The sequence below is a fragment of the Chamaea fasciata genome, unplaced genomic scaffold (assembly GCF_029207755.1).
Source record: "Chamaea fasciata isolate MVZ Bird 193981 ecotype frontalis unplaced genomic scaffold, bChaFas1.0.hap1 SCAF_4, whole genome shotgun sequence".
Classification (NCBI taxonomy): domain Eukaryota; kingdom Metazoa; phylum Chordata; class Aves; order Passeriformes; family Sylviidae; genus Chamaea; species Chamaea fasciata.
This window is the reverse complement of record NW_027094089.1, coordinates 60,882,618-60,901,082: the sequence shown is the minus strand read 5'-3', so window position 1 is coordinate 60,901,082 and position 18,465 is coordinate 60,882,618. Positions and strand designations below refer to the sequence as shown.

Below are 18,465 nucleotides of genomic sequence, written 5' to 3'. Positions count from 1 at the left end.
GGAAGGTGAAGCATGGGACATCTTGAGGGTTTTTATGCTTGACGTGGGAGGGGTTTTAGGCTTTATTTTGTACAGTATAAACACAAAGATCCCTGTGTACCTTTCTTTCCTTGCACTTTACACTGTGAAGAGAACTTGAGGAAGTTATAACCCTGTGAGCCACCTCTGGGTTTATTTTCTGAGGCTTTTGGGAACAGTACATTGTTTAGAACTGTAACAGCAAAAGCTTTTGCCTGTCTGGAACCTACATTACTGGACCTTGAGTTACAGTTTCAGAAAAAATTGCTTGTTAGTAGCAAGCTGACCAAGCCTCATTTCATGTAATCCTTACAGAAGTTAATAGAGCTGACTGTAAACCTTCGGTGGGGTTTTATGGAAATATTTCTCCTATAATGAGTTAGGAAACTTTCTTTGAAGTTTTTACCTTAGCACGTAAAAGGATAGGAGTCTTTAACTTCAAACGGCATGAATAATCCACAGATTTTGTTCTGCTTGTGCAGAGCAAAAGTGATGTTATTCAAACTGCAAAATCAAATTAAGTGTTGTGTTTGGTTTAGATGATGAAGTCACACCTGCCCCTCCTCTTTTGCATTTGCATTAGTGTTTAGCCATCTCTGCCTCAAAAATTGCATGTGTCTCCTGCTCTCTTCCTCTCTCCCCTGCCTTCCCACCTCCAAGGCAATGCTACTTATCTGACATCTTCTTCTGCCTCACCCCCTATTGTCCTGGTCTTCATTTTCAATATGTGCTCTCTGGAAAGCCACTCGCATGCCTGTGGTCCAGTGCAAGCAAGAAGATCTCAAAAAAGCTGTTTACAGCGTAACTGCCCTGCAGATATTTCAGTGCAATTTTCTGGTGTATAAGGTTTCCAGATCTGTGTTCAAGCTTTTAGAATTAATGAGAAATATTGCATAGTTTTTCCAGTAAAGAAAAGGAATGAAATTACTGATACTGAGAAAGCATGCTTAGTTAAGAGATGATGTCAGAGAATGGTTTATGTGGCTATGTGTACCAGTCATTGGTTCTTGCCTTACCCAGTTTGCTCTTAGAATCAACTTTTAACAGTCTTAATGTTTTGGTGCTCTGTTGTATGCATGGTGTGCATTGCCTCACTGTACGTGGCAGTGGTGTGTGTCAGAGCCCTTCAGATAACCACTGTTCTTACAGCCTGAATTCACAACACACGTTGCAACCCCAGCAAAAGTATGGCCACATTTCTGGAGGGTGCAACAGCAGTCCTGTAGCTGCTGCTGGAGGCATTTGTCATGGCAGCTACTCTCACACCTTACATGTAGCCTTCTGGCAGAGAGCAGCTTTTGCACTTTCTGTCATCTCTTGTCTACAGTATATCACAAACTGACTTCTTGTTCTTATCTTTGTTTCAGGTGCTTAGTAGACTTCTGCACTTGCAGTGTGTCTGACTGCAGTTTCAGAATCTGTGTTCTTCAAGAGTGTTTTCCTTTTAATGGAGAAAATAAGCAGCTTTTTTTTTTGTTGCTGGTCACAGTGAAAACTTCCAATTAATTTGGTGTCAATATATGAAACCTACAATATTCTCACACAGGGACATGGATGTTGCTCTGTTAACAGTGAAAGTCGGTTCTTGCCTTATGGTTATTCAAGAAAATGAAACCAATTATGTGCTATGGCAGTGCCAGGTACCTGCATCAGAATATCCTTTAAAAGCTCTGACACTAAGGCAAGCTAGCAGAAAACAGAATGCTTTCAGAAACTTTGCTGTGGCCTAGTTCTTTTTAAGGTATTCACTCAAACTGTAGAACAAGGCCATGGCTAGTCCAAGAAATATGGCCGGCTTCCAAATATACTAGACTGGCAAGAACAGCTTGAGGAGTAGTCTAATCCTACTGGATATTAGTTTGGTCACAAATATGCATGTCATAACCCAGCAGCCTCCTTCACAGTGAATGCAGGCAGTGTTCTCAGGAAGCAACAGCTAGTCGAGATAATGTAATTTCAAAGTATGGGTGAAGAATATTAAGGGATTTCCTAAAAGGTATTCTGGACTGCTCAGTAATGCGAGTTCACAGTAGAAGAATTATTTATTTCAGGTCATATCAAAAGCAGAAATTTTCACGGTAATGGAACATGATTAGATGGAACAGTACATGACATTTGGTCCTAAATGTAAGGACCTATTTCTTGACGTCTCACTGTAATAATGTCAAACATTTCTGTTTTGAATAAAAAGCTGACAACTTTAAGCTTTTTGTTAAAGGGAGGAAAGAATGATTTATAGTACAATGTTTCTGAATTATCTTGTGGCAAAGAAAATTAAATGTATTAGTCTGAGAGAAAAAGGCAGAAAGGCCTTTAAAATATAAGTAATACCTCTCATTTCAGATCCTATTCTCTGTTGTTATGGTCCTAGAAGGAACAGAATACCAATAGTAATAGCAGCAAATGAGAGGATAAAGGTAAACTGACATTGCAATTCTGAATTCAACTGAAGAGGCAAGTTTTTTACAAATCAGCTGCTCACCTAAATGTGTATGGATGACAGACTTTTGTATCAGTCTGTCACTTTTACTGTTTTTCTTAAGGACTTCTTTCCTTATTGTACTGGCTTTTCCAACAGGGTGAAATTGCAGTGTTTGTCTGTTAGAATTTGTCCAGCTTCTGATTATTTTCTTAAGGCTAAAAAACTTGGTTCTCTCATCCTTTCCCGCAAATGGCATGTTCTCCATCTCCCGCAAATAGCAAGTTCTCCATCTCCATGACCACCTTGGCAGTGTCTGCTGGCCACGTCCTTCACTGTCAGTGGCTTTCTTGTGCTAGGGAACGCTAAATAGGACACAACACTCCATGTGCAATCTCAAAAGTGCCAAAAGCAGAAGGTGGCTTGCTCTCTGGGACCTGATTGCTGGCTCTGATGGTCATTGCCACCACAAGGTCATATGGCTGACTTCTGTTAAGCTGCACACAAGTGCACATGCCTCTTACTCTGAAGTTTCCTAACCAGCTGGTTCCCAACCCATACTGTTGCATGGAGTTACTTCTGCAAGGATGAAGGAATTTGCATTTGTCTTTGTTGAACTTATATTTCTGCAAGTCCAAGCTGTGCTCTACTGGTTCTCTATCTCTAGCTGCTTTCCTTTCATTTCTTGCCCCTCCCTGCCATATGTGTAAGCTTCTCTACCACTTGCCCCTTATCTACACAATCAGACACCTCTTTCTACAGGGAATTAGCTTGGGCAGACATAACTTGGCAATGTAGGCCTCACTGACTGTTTCAAACTACTGTCACCTTCATGTGCCTAGGTATGGATTCAGAGAAGATTTGCTCTAACCTCTGGGACTGGGGTCAGACTGTCAAGTCGGTAATTCCCTGGATCCTCCTCCTGGAAAATGAGTGTGGCACTTGCCTTTTACCACTAATCAGGTACTGCTGTAACTTTTCCAGTGTCATCGAGAATGTCCTTAGGACATGAGCCAGCACCCTCTCTGGTCCCATGTGGAGCTGTATGTGTTTGCAGAGTAGTCTGTTGCTACAAGGAGATGCTGGTACATATGATCTCAGTAGGAAAGACACTCTGACTCTAAAATACCATTTAAAACACTAGTTATTGGAACAAACACTTTCAGATAAAGGCAAGGTCATGCAGGTGGCATAAGCTCTGGTACAACTGTCAGCTGCCTGCTGGCTGCTCCAACACTGTGCTGCCTGAGCTTGTCTCACCACCGAGAGATTTGCACAGCCCAACACAGCCTAAAGGCCACACTGGCTGTGCACAGCACAGACCTGTGGCTGCTCAGGTTAGCCATGACGTCATGTGTTCACTGGGATCTCAATGTCTTCTAAGTCAGCATCACTACATTCCCTGTCCCATTACTTGCAGTAGGTTGTGCTACCTTTCTACAGATGCTTAGTAGGCTTGGGAAAGTTAGTAGGCTTCTTGTCGTCTTCTCATGGATCACCTGCTTCTTCAGGTGTCTGTGTTGCTTTTGTAACCCATAAGTTATTTAGCCTGTATCACAGGTAGTACAAGTCACAGTTAATGCTAGCTTTAAAATAGTTTTACTGTAGGGGCAGTACAGACAGTGGAAGAAAACTTTTGGCTAGATGATAATCCTTAAAAAACCATGGTAATGTATAACTGACTGCTTTGTGGCAGGTGAATACTAAAACATCTTTTACATTGTTTTTATGGACAAAACTAACATTGATTCCAGCAAAGTTCTGGTAATATAAAAGAGAGCAAAATGCAGGCTTCACAAATACTATCTGAATTGGTAATACAGCGTAAAGCAGAGAGGTGAGCTGAGGTGGGTGAACTGAGAGAGATTTTCCTAGGAGGAATTACAGATTGGAGGCCTCTCAGAATAAGGGTATTTCCCTATTTAACAGGGCAGCTCTCACAGAGTCATTGTGGCGAAGAAAATTTGCCTCAGTTTTGTGGCTATTCAAAAAGCAGTAGGAATTCCAGTCCAATTGACTGAGAGAGAGCATCTACAGACCTGTTGAGCACCTTTATGGGTAGGTGGAGGTTGGAGCTGGGAGGTATTCCATACTTAACTGCTTCTTAGTAGCTAAATGAGCATCTCCCTGCACACTGAATTAGATTTTTAAGTTGAATTCCCTGTATAAACTTCAGAGATATCAAATACAGTTGATTTAGCTGGTATAGATCACTGTGCCATGTTAAACAACTTTTTGTTTGCATACTTAGTAGGCTGGAATTTTCTTCTAGGATGAGAATACCGGAAAAAAAAAAAAAAAGTCTACAGAGAGCCCTGGAGAGGCTCAATCGATGGAAGGACAATTTCATGAGACTCAGTAAGGCAAAGTGCTGGGTCCTGCACTCGGATTACAACCACTCCATGCAGTGCTACAGGCTGGGGGAGGAGTGACTGGAGAGCTCTTTGGCAGAAGGGGACTTGGAGATGCTGGCTGACAGCTGGCTGAACATGAATCAATATGTCCAGGTGGCCAAGAAGGCCAATGGCATCCTGGCCTATATCAAGAATAGTGTACCCAGCAGGACCAGGGCAGTGATTGTCCCCCTGCACTGGGCACTGGGGAGGCCACACTTTGAATCCTGTGTTCAATTCTGGGCCCCTCACTTTAAAAAGGACTTTGAGGTGCTGGAGAGTGTTCAAGAACGGCAACAAGGCTCGTGAAAGGACTCGAAAGCATATGAGAAATGGCTGAGGGATCTGGGTTTGTTTAGTCTGGAGAAGAGAAGGCTCAGGGGCGACCTCATCGCTGTCCACAACTCCCTGAAATGAGAGTGCAGTGATGTGGGCGCTGGTCTCCTCTACTGTGCCTGCAGTGAGAGGATCAGAGGAAATGGCCTTAAAATGAGACGGGTGATGAGAGATTCAGATTAGATAGTAGAAAAATTCTTTTTCACTGTTAGAGTGGTCAGGAAATAGGTTTTCCTGGGAGGTGGTAGACTCACGATCCCTGGAGGTGCTCAAGAGGATTCTGGATCTGTTGCTGGGCGGTGTGGTTTATAGGGTTACAGTAGTAATGCTGGACAGTGGGACTGGATGATCTTAAAGGTTTCTTGCAACCTTGACAATTCTGTGATTATTCTATGAAAAGCAGGTTAGGATTTCTGCTTAAAGGGTCAAGGATTTTTTTTATTGATATTGATAATCACAGTTCAAGAATGAGGCAATGATAGCAGTAACTGCAGAAGATGAAAGTCTGATCTCACTTTTTAAGTATTGACAGAATAACAACCTTCAGGAAGTATTCTTTCAAATTAAAAAACATTAAAATGCTAAGGTGAAAATACACCTATGTTGAACACAAAGAATCTATGATGGAAAAGATTGTGATTTGTGGTAATTATGAGGAAGTGTTGTGTTCCACTACCAGCATTTAGGAAATAAATGTAATTTCAACCTAAATATTCACAACTGACTTTCCTGCTCCTAGGACAATGTCTTTTTATATTTACAATTACAGTACAATCATCATTTAACAGATGTGTACTATATATAGAATTTGGGCAAGTATTATTTCTATTAAACAACAAATCTATCATTTACCTTAAAGAAATACAGCAGCTCCTAATACTGCTGGCTGTCTAAGCACACGCTTGACTGATTTACTCCCTTGTACTAACTGTTAGTGTAATTCCCTCATACAGTTTCTCCAAAGTAGAAAGTGCTATTAAGTAGAAAGTGTAAATAAGGATCTACTTGGAACGTAAAACATTCAAATTATCCTTCATTAGATATCTTTTTATGAAAACACATCATTTGTCTTAAACCTTTTATTTACAAATGGGTAGCTCAAATGCAAATATTGAGAAATTTGTTTGAGCTGCCTAGAATATTCTGCCAAGCATATGTGCAGTAAGGGCCTGTATAAATATTATATTACTTTAAAATAAATGTTAGTCTATGGAAGAGCACTGAAATAGATTTTTGGGTCTTTTTAGAGGTGGTCAGAGACAAAGGCAAGCATCAGCTGTTAAGCGCTATGGAATCACATTGAATCATGTAGGCAAAGACAAAATAGGAGACAAAGTAGGTGTCTTCCTTATGGGGCCCATTGCTGTTCATAAAAGAACATGAGGCTAATTCTCATGGTATTTTTAAAATCAACATTATCTTTTATTTTTGACCTCCTTATTTTCTAATACCAGTATTGTAATATATGAGTTATAATCTTTTAATGTAAAATAAGAAAGGACAGTGTGAAATAATCCTCTATCTCTAGGCAAGTACTTTATCTGCTGTCTAATGTTGGTGATGGTTGATGACGAATCAAGAGACCAAGAAACCCTAAAAGTCTGTTTTTCTTCTATCAGGTGACACTGGTTAGGTGACTATCATTTTCCCAATTGCATTTAAAACTCCTGATTCAGTGACCATTCTTCCATTTTTATTATTTGAAAATAAAATTGGGAGTTAGTTTGGTCTAATGATATCTTCATAATAGCCTTTATAATAATCAGTAAATTAGGCCCTGGTTACAAAAATAAAGAGGTAGCATACTTGCGAATATTGACAGCTCAGTACTATTTCTCCATACATGAGTATTGGTTGTTAATCACTCTGCAAAGACAGAAGCAAGTATGCAAAATGCAGCATGTCTGCTTTTCCATATTTTTAGTAGTAATTTATCCATGTGACACAGAATCTGATATGTTTCAACCGTATGCTATGTATTGATAAGAGTTTTTACCAAACCATTATCTTGTAGATAGAAATTAAATATTAAGGCTTCTGTTCCTGCTTCTTTGTAGAGGGAAGCTTTCTTTATAGAATTTTTTTTTCTCATCTGAAGATACATGAAAATGTGTGCTAAGGAAAAATATTAATGTTCTGATAATCTTAACAAGCTGATTTAAATCCACAGTTTATGTTATTTATGAAGACTCATTATTTCGTGAAATGAATAGTTTTAAATCTAAGAATCCAATACTAGTATGTCTTCAGTGTAATTTAGAGCTTTACATCTTCCTGAGAAATACTTCCAATACTTTCATATTGTATTATACCAAGGATTTAAATGTTTAAGAAAGATGTTTTGTGTTAGAAGAAGGCAAAACAAATTTTTATCATGACAGTAGTATAATATTTGGAAATGGTGTGTCTGTTTCTGATTTCATTTTGAGAGTGTAAGGGCTTGTTAGAGAAGGAGAACTTTTTAGTGGAAAAGAAAAGGGTGGTTGGAGAGAAGGTCGGGTATCTTAAAGGCAATGTATTTTAGCAAGAACTTTCCTTACTTGATTGGAGGAGGGAAAGGCAAAAGCTCAAATAAAACAACTTTAAAAAATCCCAAGCATCATACACTGGCTTTAATTTACTTTGATTTCTGTAGAAAAGTCTATTTAAATAAACTAAGGTTGGTGTCCTAGGCAAGGAAGCAATGTGCTTTGCACATGTAGTGTGCTTGATGTTGCTCTAGTGGTATGCACAGAGCAATCAATAGAAAAACTTTTGTTGGACATTTTCATAGCAGAACTCATCTGCCAAAAGCTTCATGCTGCTCTATGTTTTCTTTTACCATCCTGTCTCATTTGGAATGCTGTTGAAAGCAAAAACTTGTATATTAATTCTACAGAAGCTTACAAACCTCTCAGATACCTTGGGTAACCTCATGCTTTTCAAGAAGGGGAAGTGAATTTGTTTGGGTTTTATGGGGAACAGGTTCAGTGCAATTAATTATTGTGGTAAGACTGAGACAGACTGACAATTGTTGGACATTGTGATATTGGTATAAAGATCTGTAAGCTGATTTAATTTGTGTAATTTTCCTAAAAGTTGTGTAATAGACCCAGTGAATAAAATAATGCCCATGTTGCACCTAAAATTTTGGGTAGGATTTGGCTGACTGAAAAAAGGTTAAGGACCTGATCATTTAATGGCTTAGATTTGCTTTAGTTCTATATAAACCATACTACACTGAAGGTATTAAACCTTTTCTGGCCCTGTTTTCATGCTTGCATAGCAGCAGTGCTAAAAACAATCAAAACTATCACCATTAGCTGCTGGGTTAAAAATTCTCTGTAGTTGTTGGGCTGGATTTTAGCTTGAACCAGTTCCCTGAAGTACAAAGGAGGAAATGCTGTAATGGTGGAAAGAAGGGGGGGGGGGGCGGGGGACGACATGCAGAGTGCATATGCCAGTTTATTGTGTGTAGAGCCATCGCCACTGTTCTGCTGAAGGATAGCAACAGTCATCCTTAGGAGTCAGTAGGAGGAAAGTAGTATGAAAATATAAGAAGGAAGTCAAGAACAGAAGGGAAGGAAGCTAAGAGGTAGAACTATGAATATCAAAATGAGAGAAAGCTTACTGTAGCCTTTGTTTTCTTTCATGAATAAAATAATGTCTTTATTGGGAGCAGTAATGAATAATAAAAAGCAGGGATGGAAAAAGGGAAAATCAAAGCTTTCTGTGGTGTTGAAAACTATATGTGATTGTAGAAAGCCCAATTCAACTGCAGAAGCAGCTGAAAATTAAAATCATACGTATTAATACTGATTAAAGCTACCAATGAAGATACACAAAATAATTGAAATAAATTGCTTAATTTGAGGGGTCTTAGTATCTACAGTATGTTCCTTGTTGAAATTTTCCTATCAAAAGACAAAGGAAGGCACAGCGAATCATTATTTTCTCATAAGTATTCCACTGAACTCTAATTTCTTACATCTGGAAGTGTTGAAGTATATACTGTACTTCTGTGAATGAGTATAAAAATAATGTGGCAATAATAATAACGTTTGTCTTTTTGAGAGATGGTAACACAGAATCATTGAATTGTTTAGGTTGGAAAATGTCTCTAAGGTTATCAGTCCAACTGTTAATGTAATAAAACATTATCTTTAAACAGCCTTGAATCATTGTGCTGACTTCATTTTTCCTGACAGAATTCAGAGGGGCATGCAATGCAGGTATCACACAAGCGAAAGGAATTGTATGTTTAGGACTTTACTTCCAAAGAAAAACAAAATATGGTGTGTCTCAGTATATTTTGAACCCAAATCTACACCATCCTGTTCACTCATTGGACTAAACTCAATGCAGTGAGTACATGTTCTGTTGCAGCACTTCACCAATCCTCCCATTGGTTAGGATCATAGCTTTCTTCTAGGTACCAATATCCCAATTCCTCTAGGCTGCATAAGTAAAGAATGAACTGGTTCTAATTAGAATATAAACAAGCATGCTGAATTTCATAGCACTATTTGCAACAGTGAAGGGGAGCGTGGGGGAAAGTTGTGGAAAGATTCTCAGTACAGACTTTTGCCCTGATGTTTTTTAAACAGTGCATTTATCTTTTCTTTATTTCTCAAAGTATCTTCTCCAGCTGTGCAGTTGTAATTCAGCAGTGTCATGTGTTGTCATTTCTGCATTAGTAAATACGTAAGACCTATTTACTGAGTAATTATGAAATAACCTCTAAATGAAATGCAGGGAAGGGTTCTAATAAAATTTTAAAGTTGCTAAACATCTATTCAACTTTAAATGAGAATTTTCAATCTGTGTATCCTAATGAGTTCTCAGAACACATTACTAAAGTATATAAATGATACAGTAAACACAAAATGTGATTTTCCACATTCCCAGTCTATAAAAAAATATTTGTAAACAAAATATACTCATACACAAGAATTCAAATATTAATTTAGGATGGAATAGTAGGGCAACCACATGAAATTTTAAATGCTTTTTAAATATATAACCAACAATAAAGGAAGCCTGTAAAGATTGATATCAGTAACTCATGTCGTCCAGCATTTTGTCTGAAAATGTCTAGTACTAGGTGTGGAGGGTAGCGTGGCAAGGGTAAAGTGTTACTTCCTGGATTCTTTCAGCAATCTTAGGCTTGTGGACATCCTCACCCACAGGCTGTATCTTTGCACTTAATAGTCCTTCATTGGAAATCAAGAAAATGATACAATCAGACTATGCCAGATAATCAGAGGTTTTTTGTGAATATAAAATATTGTTAAAATTTAGTTTTTGTCTACCATCTCTGCTTCAGGTACTGCTATACTTATGTGCAAAGAAAAACTATTTTTTGGTTTTAAGATCTATCCCTAGTTTTCTTAAATTCTTACATCTTTCTGTTACCACACAAACCTTAGTCAGGTTAATCTGTTAGTACAATTAATGCCATAAGTACATTACACTAATTGTAAGTACAATTAATGCCACAATCCACATATCATTAGTATTACTAAACTGTAAAAACAGCTCCAAAAAAACCCAGCCAACAAAAATCCCCACACAAGTTAATCTAAGTATGAAAACTGATTTAAAATGCTAACTGAACATTTATAAGTAGCATTAATCATCACAATGTTAATTAATAATCATTTGGAATTTTTAACAAAGCTAGATGAAGTGGCAATTATAGTATTGTTTGAAAGATCTTCTTGATAACTGGTATATTCAATGAAGATAGATAGACCTAGTCCAAGGAAAATCTTCATTAGGTTAGAGAAATAAATACACAGAACTAGTTATGTTGCTAGGAACAAGTGTCTCAATCACACAGAGGCCTTACCAATAATGTAATCCTATCTTCCAGTTTCTGACTTTACTGTTCTGTGTGCTGCTTATAATACTTTTTCTCATATTCTTTCCGGTTTTTGTTTTTGAATTGTAAATTCATTATCATTTCTACTATTTTTGTAATTGCATTTTTTTAACTGAAGTGTTTTATACTGTTTCTCTACACTCACTTGGCATTTTTAAGTAGGTAATGGTAAAAACATAAAACATAATACAAGGAAACATAAACCAACCCTAATAACCCCAAATACTAAACTGTAACACCTTAAACCAAACTCCATAATCGCTAACCCTTAATCCTAACCTTCAGATATGAAATAATGCTTTACTTAGAATCACAGACTCATTCCAATTGGAAAAGATCATTAAAATCATTGGGTCCAACCATTCATCCAGCATTGCCAAGTCCACCACTAAACCATGTCCCTAAGTTCCACATCTACACGTTTAAAATGCATCCAAGAATGGTGACCTGTCTTGGTTTGGGAAGACAGGTATCTGCCAGGTAATAAAAAAAAAAACAACTGGAGTTTCCTTTGGAATGGAGAGTGTAACCCCCCCACCCCTTTTTTTCTTTTTCAATTATAAATTTACCATCAGAAGCTCTTAGGCAAAGATTTGGGAAATAGGAATAGCAGTTATTTACTAGTATGTATTACAAAGCAGACAAACACAAAAAAACCCCCCACCAAACAACTACAGCATTAATAACAAACGAAAACAGTACCAAGAACCTTGAGGGCCTTGTTTCACAAAACCCAGGGCAGTTTGGTTTCGGTGTCCCTGCAGGATCCTCAGAGCACCAAGCTGAAACAGTGGAAAGTCCCAGGCTGGTAGCTGGGATGGCAGGGTGTCTCGGAGGGCAGGGGCAGGATGTCTCGGCAGCGCGGGGGGTGCAGGGTCACACTGTAGCAAGAGGAGCAGCGCCGAAGAAGCCGAAGGCGAGGCAGGACCGGCCCAGCTCCCGCGGGTGGCAGAGAAAACTCAGGATTCAGGCTGAACCGGTGATAATAGATTTCCCAGGACTGGATCTCTTTGGCCACAATGAAACTCTTCCAGCCAGCAACAGCCGTTCTCTCTTCTCCCCGAACGCCGAAAAAAGAAGAGCCCGCAGCTGCCTCAAGCTCTGTCTTTTACCTACTGTTATCTCCCCCTTCCAACTTTGTCCACCTCTTTGTTTCGGTTAAGTACTCTCAAGTATCCAACACTTGGTCTCCTTGGTAACTTATGGGGAAAAAATTCTTTAGAGAAAGAAGGAACAAACCTAACCCCCAATAGGACCCAACCATTTCTTTGGGTAACCTGTTCCAGTGCTTGACAACCCGGCCAGTGAAGGAATTTTTACTGACATCCAATCTAAACTTCTCCTGGAGCAATTTGAGGCCATTACCTCTTGTCCTGTCACTGGTTCCCTGGGAAAAGAGGCTGACCGCCACCTGACTGTGACCTCCTGTCAGGGAGTTGTAGACAGTGATAAGGTCAGCCTTGAGCTTCCTTTTCTCCAGGCTAAACAACCCCAGCTCCCTCAGCCAATCCTCAAGTTCTGGACTTGTGTTCCAGACCCTTCCCCAGCTCCATTGCCTTTCTCTGGAAACAGTCCAGCCCCTCAATGTCCATCCGTGTAGTGAGGGGCCCAAAGCAAGGTGCAGCTTCATCAGGGCAAAATACAGGGGGTGGTCCCTTTTCTAGTCCTGCTGGCCACACTCTTGCTGAAACAGGCCCGGATGCCACTGACCTTCTTGGGCACCTGGGCACGTGCTGGCTTCTGTTCACTTACTGTCAGCCAGCATCCCCAGGCCCTCTGCACCAAGCAGCTTTCCAGCTACTCTGCCCCAAGTCTGTAGGGCTGCCTGGGGCCATTGTGCCTCAAGTGCAGGACGCCACACTTGCCTTGTTCAACCTCATACTGTTGTTCTCAGCCTCTGTCCAGATCCCTCTGCTGGGCCTTCCTACACTACAGCAGATCAACACTCCCACCCAACTTCGTGTCACCTGCAGACTTACTGAATGCTCTCAGTCCCCTCATCCAGATCCTTGATCTAGGTATTAAAGAGCATGGTCCCAATACTGATCCCCGGGGAACCTGTAGTTACTGGCCACCAACTGGACGTAACTCCGCTCACCAGCACTCTCAGTCCAGTCATCCAGGCAATTTTTAACCCAGTGGACAGTGGACCCATCCAAGAGATGAACACCCAGATTCTCCAGGAGAATGTTGTAAGAAGTGTTGTCAAAGGCTTTATTAATGTCTCAGTAGACAATGTTCAGAGCCTTTGCCCCATCAGTTAAGTGGATCACCCACTTCATAGGGTGATCACAGGATGAGATCATGTTGTTCAAGTAGGACCTGCCTTCCACAAACCCCTCCTGGCTGGGCTGTCCTGCAAATGGCATGCGATGACACTCAGGATGATCTGTTCTATGACTTTCCCTGATACCAAGGTCAGACTGACTGCCTATAGTTGTCTGGATCCTCCTGACCCTTCTGTAGATGGACATCACATTGGCCAACCTTCAGTCATCTAAGGTCCCCCATTTGACAAGGGCTGATGATAAATGATAGAATGTGGCTCAGCACTTTCAAGACCTCACTCAGTATCCCCAGGTGGATTCCATCCAGCCACGTAGACTTGTGTGGGTCTAAGTGATCTAGTAAGTCACTGACCATTTCTCCTTGGACTGTAGAAGGTTCATTCTGCTCCCTATCCCTTGTCTTCCACATCAAGGGGCTGGGCACCGCAGTAACTTATTGCTACCTCCAACTTATTGCCCTTTCAGATACCAGAAATCAAGTAGAATAAATTCTTTATCCAGAAAATTCTGGTTTACACACACACAATCCTGAACACAATTTTGGGTGATTATTTTACAAGATGAAGATTATCAGAATGCAGCAGTTTTCCATCATATTTCCTTCTTGTTCTAGTGTTTTAAGTGATAAGAAGAAGTCAATGGGGAAATAATATTAGGAGTAGAGTAGGTATCTCTGCTCCAAGAAGCAGGAGGCTTGTGTAACTACTTTTTTTTTTTATTACATCTCAAAAATATTAAGTTTTTTGTTTACTTACTGATATTCAAGCTGAGGATCCATACTCTCAAAATTTTTCTCCACCCTTGCTTTCCTGCAGAGTCAAGGATTCTGGGTTTTATTTGATTTCAGGTAAGCACATAACAACTGGAAGAGAGGCAGCACTACCATCTCACTCTGGTATACACTATGTTATAGATACTTTACTGCAAGTAGGGTCTGTGTTGGTAACCACTTTACACACACAACCACTCCCTGTAAAGGCACACTGCTTTGACTAGGCTGGATGATGTGTGCTGCCTCTTAAACTGCTGAGGACTTTCCTTAAAATTGCTATCACTGGCACCAGTGGCACTCTGGCACTTAGCACAACAGCTAAGAGGAGAGGAGTTTTTCCTGCCCTGCAGACCTCAACTTCTGAAAGAGAGAAATGGGCAAATGAAGTGGAGACAACTGAGTTTTCAGAAGACAGAAAGTATGGAAAAGGCAGAGGCTAAAGGAAAAGAAAGCATGAAAGCTACAACAAATCTTCTTTTTTTTTTTTTTTTTTTTTTTTTTTTTTTTTTTTTTTTTTTTTTTTTTTGTTAAGAGTTGTCCAGGTGCAGAGGACAGTCCTGAATTTCTGAGTACCTGGGCAGAACTCCAGTAAGTCAAAGCTGGAAATCTAAGAGGTCGGCAAGGCCCAGATAGAATGAGAAAAAGAAATTTGGTTATGTGGAGGCCTGCAGAAGAAAAAGAGAAGAACAACTGAGGTGAGAAACTTGAACAGCTATGGGAAAGGGTCTGCACATGAACTGTAAGATGATGGTAAATGGGCAGATGCTGACATTTGGAAGACTAGAAACTGGCAGGGCTGGAAATAAATAGAAGTTTGGTGGTGTAGCAGAAAAGGACAGGCAGCCAGGCTGGACATGCGGTGCCTATGATCATAGAGATAAGAGAGAAGAACGATAAAAAAAAATAGATCCTTTCAAATGCATTTTCCCGTGACTGTAAAATTATAAGTGGCTGTAAAGATTTTTAGGGTCCAAATACAGAATGTTTTCCTTTTGAAGAATATCAATACTTGGGATATTCCTAAAGCTACCCCTGGGTGGATGCAGTTGTTCCTACAAAAAGTGGGTTTACTTGAAAGGCTTTTTTTGCCCTAACAAAAGTGGACTATAACCTACAAATGTACCATTTTTGCTTATCCACAGCTGTGTAATTTCCATATGTATTATCTATTATGTAGAATCACCAAGGCACTTTTTGCCAGTGGAGTCCTGTTTATGGTGGGTACTTCTTCTGGCCCATCTTCTGTCCCTTAGCAATCATATCTTAAGGCATCTCTGATATAAAATGGGCTTCTTTGCATGGTTCTAATTTTAGGTCTGCAAACTGTGCAATTCATTAGCAAGGTATAGAAAAGAAGATGCGGTCACAGTAGCAGAAAGGGAAACCTTTATGAAATCAAGAACTGAATCCACAGACATTAAGTGCTGACAGCTATGTCCAGTACTAAAAAAATAGAGGTTTTCTGGTTTGCAAAGTCACTATGTAATTTTAAAATATAGTATCTCTTAGTTTGCAAAAGTTGCTTCTTTAGTAAATTGGCTTTAAATGTCAGTATATATTGATCTAGATCTAGACCTAGATCTATCTCTATCTATGTATACATCTACATTGCCCAAATCTGAAACCTTGCTTATCAGAATCTCTTTTGACATTAAAATTCATATTTATTCTTGCTTGACAAGAATTTGGCTAATCCAGTTCCTGCTGTTCAAATAGGACATCATAGCCTATTTTTCACTTGTTCCTTTGTTTTCCCGGAGTAGGTAATGAGCTCTGTGTGGTTTGGAGAAGTCTTATTTCTTCCAAGGGTGATTTACTTAGCTCATTTTATCTAAATCATCAGTAAATCCTTTATATGTAGTGAGATTACCAGCACATGCAGCAGGCAGATCAAAACTACCAACGCATTTATGAGATACTAATTATATTTTAAAAATTACACCCCACGTATGTGTAATATGTTAATTAAAATGTGTCTTTGTAAAATTTATATTTACTAACTCCTTTCTTTTTTTCCCTAACACCCCAACCAGGTAATTGTGAGGTCTGTTTTAAAACCCTAGGTACTGCTGAAATATCCATAAATACTATAACACTGATACATCTATGCTAACCTTGCTCTTACAGTATCTAAATAATGCATTCAAATCAGTATTTAGACAAGTAGCTGATATTTAACCTTGGTTTTGAATTACTGCAGTTAAGATTAATACATATTTCAGGAAGCTGCAGGTTTCTCTCATGTTTTAAAACAAAGCATTGTGCAATGAGAATGTTGTTAGCTATATTAATGTTTTATAAGTAGAGCTGCTGTAATTAAAATAAATAAGATGGCATTTTCAGTTCTTCTGTTTTCTCTGTACAGATCTTAATTATCCTACCATAAAAGCTATAACAGTTTCTCCACATTTTTGGGAGTCTTTGTATGTGTAATGCAGAATTCAAGCAGTTATTTCTGAATAAATTCTTTAATTTGGTCTTACTATAGAAAATATTTTGAAGTGTCACAACGCGTTGCATTTATTGTATACATCCATCAGAAGATCAGCAAACAATCTATAAAAGAATTTCACCTTCCTAGGGAACCTGACACTGCTAGTCATGTTGTTTGTTTTCAGTATGTAATAATGAAGAATATTTACTTCAAATACATTTGCATTTTCCTTCTGGGTATTTTTGAAAATACCTTTTAAAACAAGTTCTTATTTCAATAGAAAAACCTTTAAAGCATTGCACAGAATCAACTTCCGCTCCCAGGGTTGTTTTTACTGATGTTATTCTTTTAAATGCAGTTCCAACAATTAATGGAAATGGTCCTGAGAGGAGACATCTGGAACATAAAGATAATTATTCTGTGTACTGTGACTTGATGCAATGAATGGAGCTAAGGATATACTTTGTATCTCTCCAGCAACACAAAGCTATCTATTATCACACGAAGAGTACTAAAAGAAAAGAAATCCTATTGTGATTTAAATAGGACTCTATTTCCTGTTACAAAACCTCAAACCCTCAGTCAATACTAAAAACAAAATTTGCAGATCCGGGGACAACCACAGAGTAAGTAATCAGAAGAGAGTAACATCTAGTTTTCGTTCCAAAGGAAAACAGGAAATGTTCTTTCCTGCTCCCGTAGATGGGAATTTATTAGACCTCTTAGTAAATAGTTTAGTTTTACAGTAGATTACCAGGAATTAGTGAAACTGGTTATGTCCCTAATTATGGAGTTTTTAAAAAAATGTCCTTAGTCTACTTTGGAAGATTTTGAAGTGGAACTTTATTATGCCTACAGAGTTGTTTAAAGGAGTGCAGTACTCTCAAAATAAGGGTCACAGGTGGAATGTAGAAAAGCTAATATAAAAGGTAATGGAAAAATCCACTACTTCTCTTCACTGCTTAAATTATGTGATTGGGTAAATGGATTTCCCTACTTTCTAGGTGTGTGCTTCTACATTAGTCTAGCAGCCATTAGGGAGAAGAGGCTGCTCTGCAAATTGTCTCCATGAATCCTGTAGTTCATCTTTTTATTGTGTAAAACATAAAAAAATTGCTCCTAATCAATCCACTTCAATTTTCCATCTCAAAATCATTTTTCATCCCTTTTTGGCCTAGAGTACTTCTGAGATGTTTTCCTGAAATTAAGTAAAAGGAAGTGGTATTTATATCAGTGAGCAGATTAAGGCTATGTGAGGTAAATCTTATTTTGGCAACAACAAAGACTCTATATTTTTACTTAAAAGTTCTTAACAAATTGATCAATGCTTTTAGAATAATTACTCCACATTTCAGATGTAATAGTGGTCTCTTATTCAATAAATAAAAGATGCATCTCTTGGTTACAATAATAGACTCATAGAATAGAATCATGAAACATCCAGAGTTGGATGGGACCCAGAAGGTTCATCAAATTCAACTCCCATCCCTGCACAGCACCATCCCCAAGAGTCACACCATGTGCTGAGAACATTGTCTTAATTCTTGAACTCTGTCAGGCTAGTGCTGTGACCACTTCCTTGGGGAGCCTGTTCCAGTGCCCAACCACAACTGGGGTAAAAAACCTTTCCTAATATCCAACCTAAACGTCCCCTGACACAGCTCCAAGCCTTTCCCTCAGGTCCTCTTACTGATCACCACAGAGGAGAGATCAGTGCCTGCCCCTGTTCTTCCCTTCATGAGGAAGTTGTAACTGCAGTGAGGTTTGTCCCTCAGTCTCCTCTGGGCTGAAGAGGAGACCAGGTGCCCTCAGCTGCTCCTCACACAGCTTCCTTCAAGACCATTCACTTTGTTGCCCTCCTTTGGACACAGTCTAATATGTTTAGATCCTTCTTGTATTGTGACACCCAAAACTGCCCCCAGCGCTTGAGGTGAGGCTGCCC

The 18,465-nt window shown here is 39.1% G+C and overlaps 1 protein-coding gene across 2 annotated transcripts in view; it reads left to right on the top strand.

The window, feature by feature from the left end:
* Positions 1-18,465, top strand: part of RMI1 (RecQ mediated genome instability 1) — a 67,172-nt gene that overhangs the window by 6,583 nt on the left and 42,124 nt on the right. For both annotated transcript variants that reach the window (XR_010720523.1, XR_010720524.1), the window contains exon 2: positions 14,622-14,784. The gene's annotated coding sequence lies outside the window, so the exon portion shown is untranslated. The remainder of the gene's footprint in view (positions 1-14,621; positions 14,785-18,465) is intronic.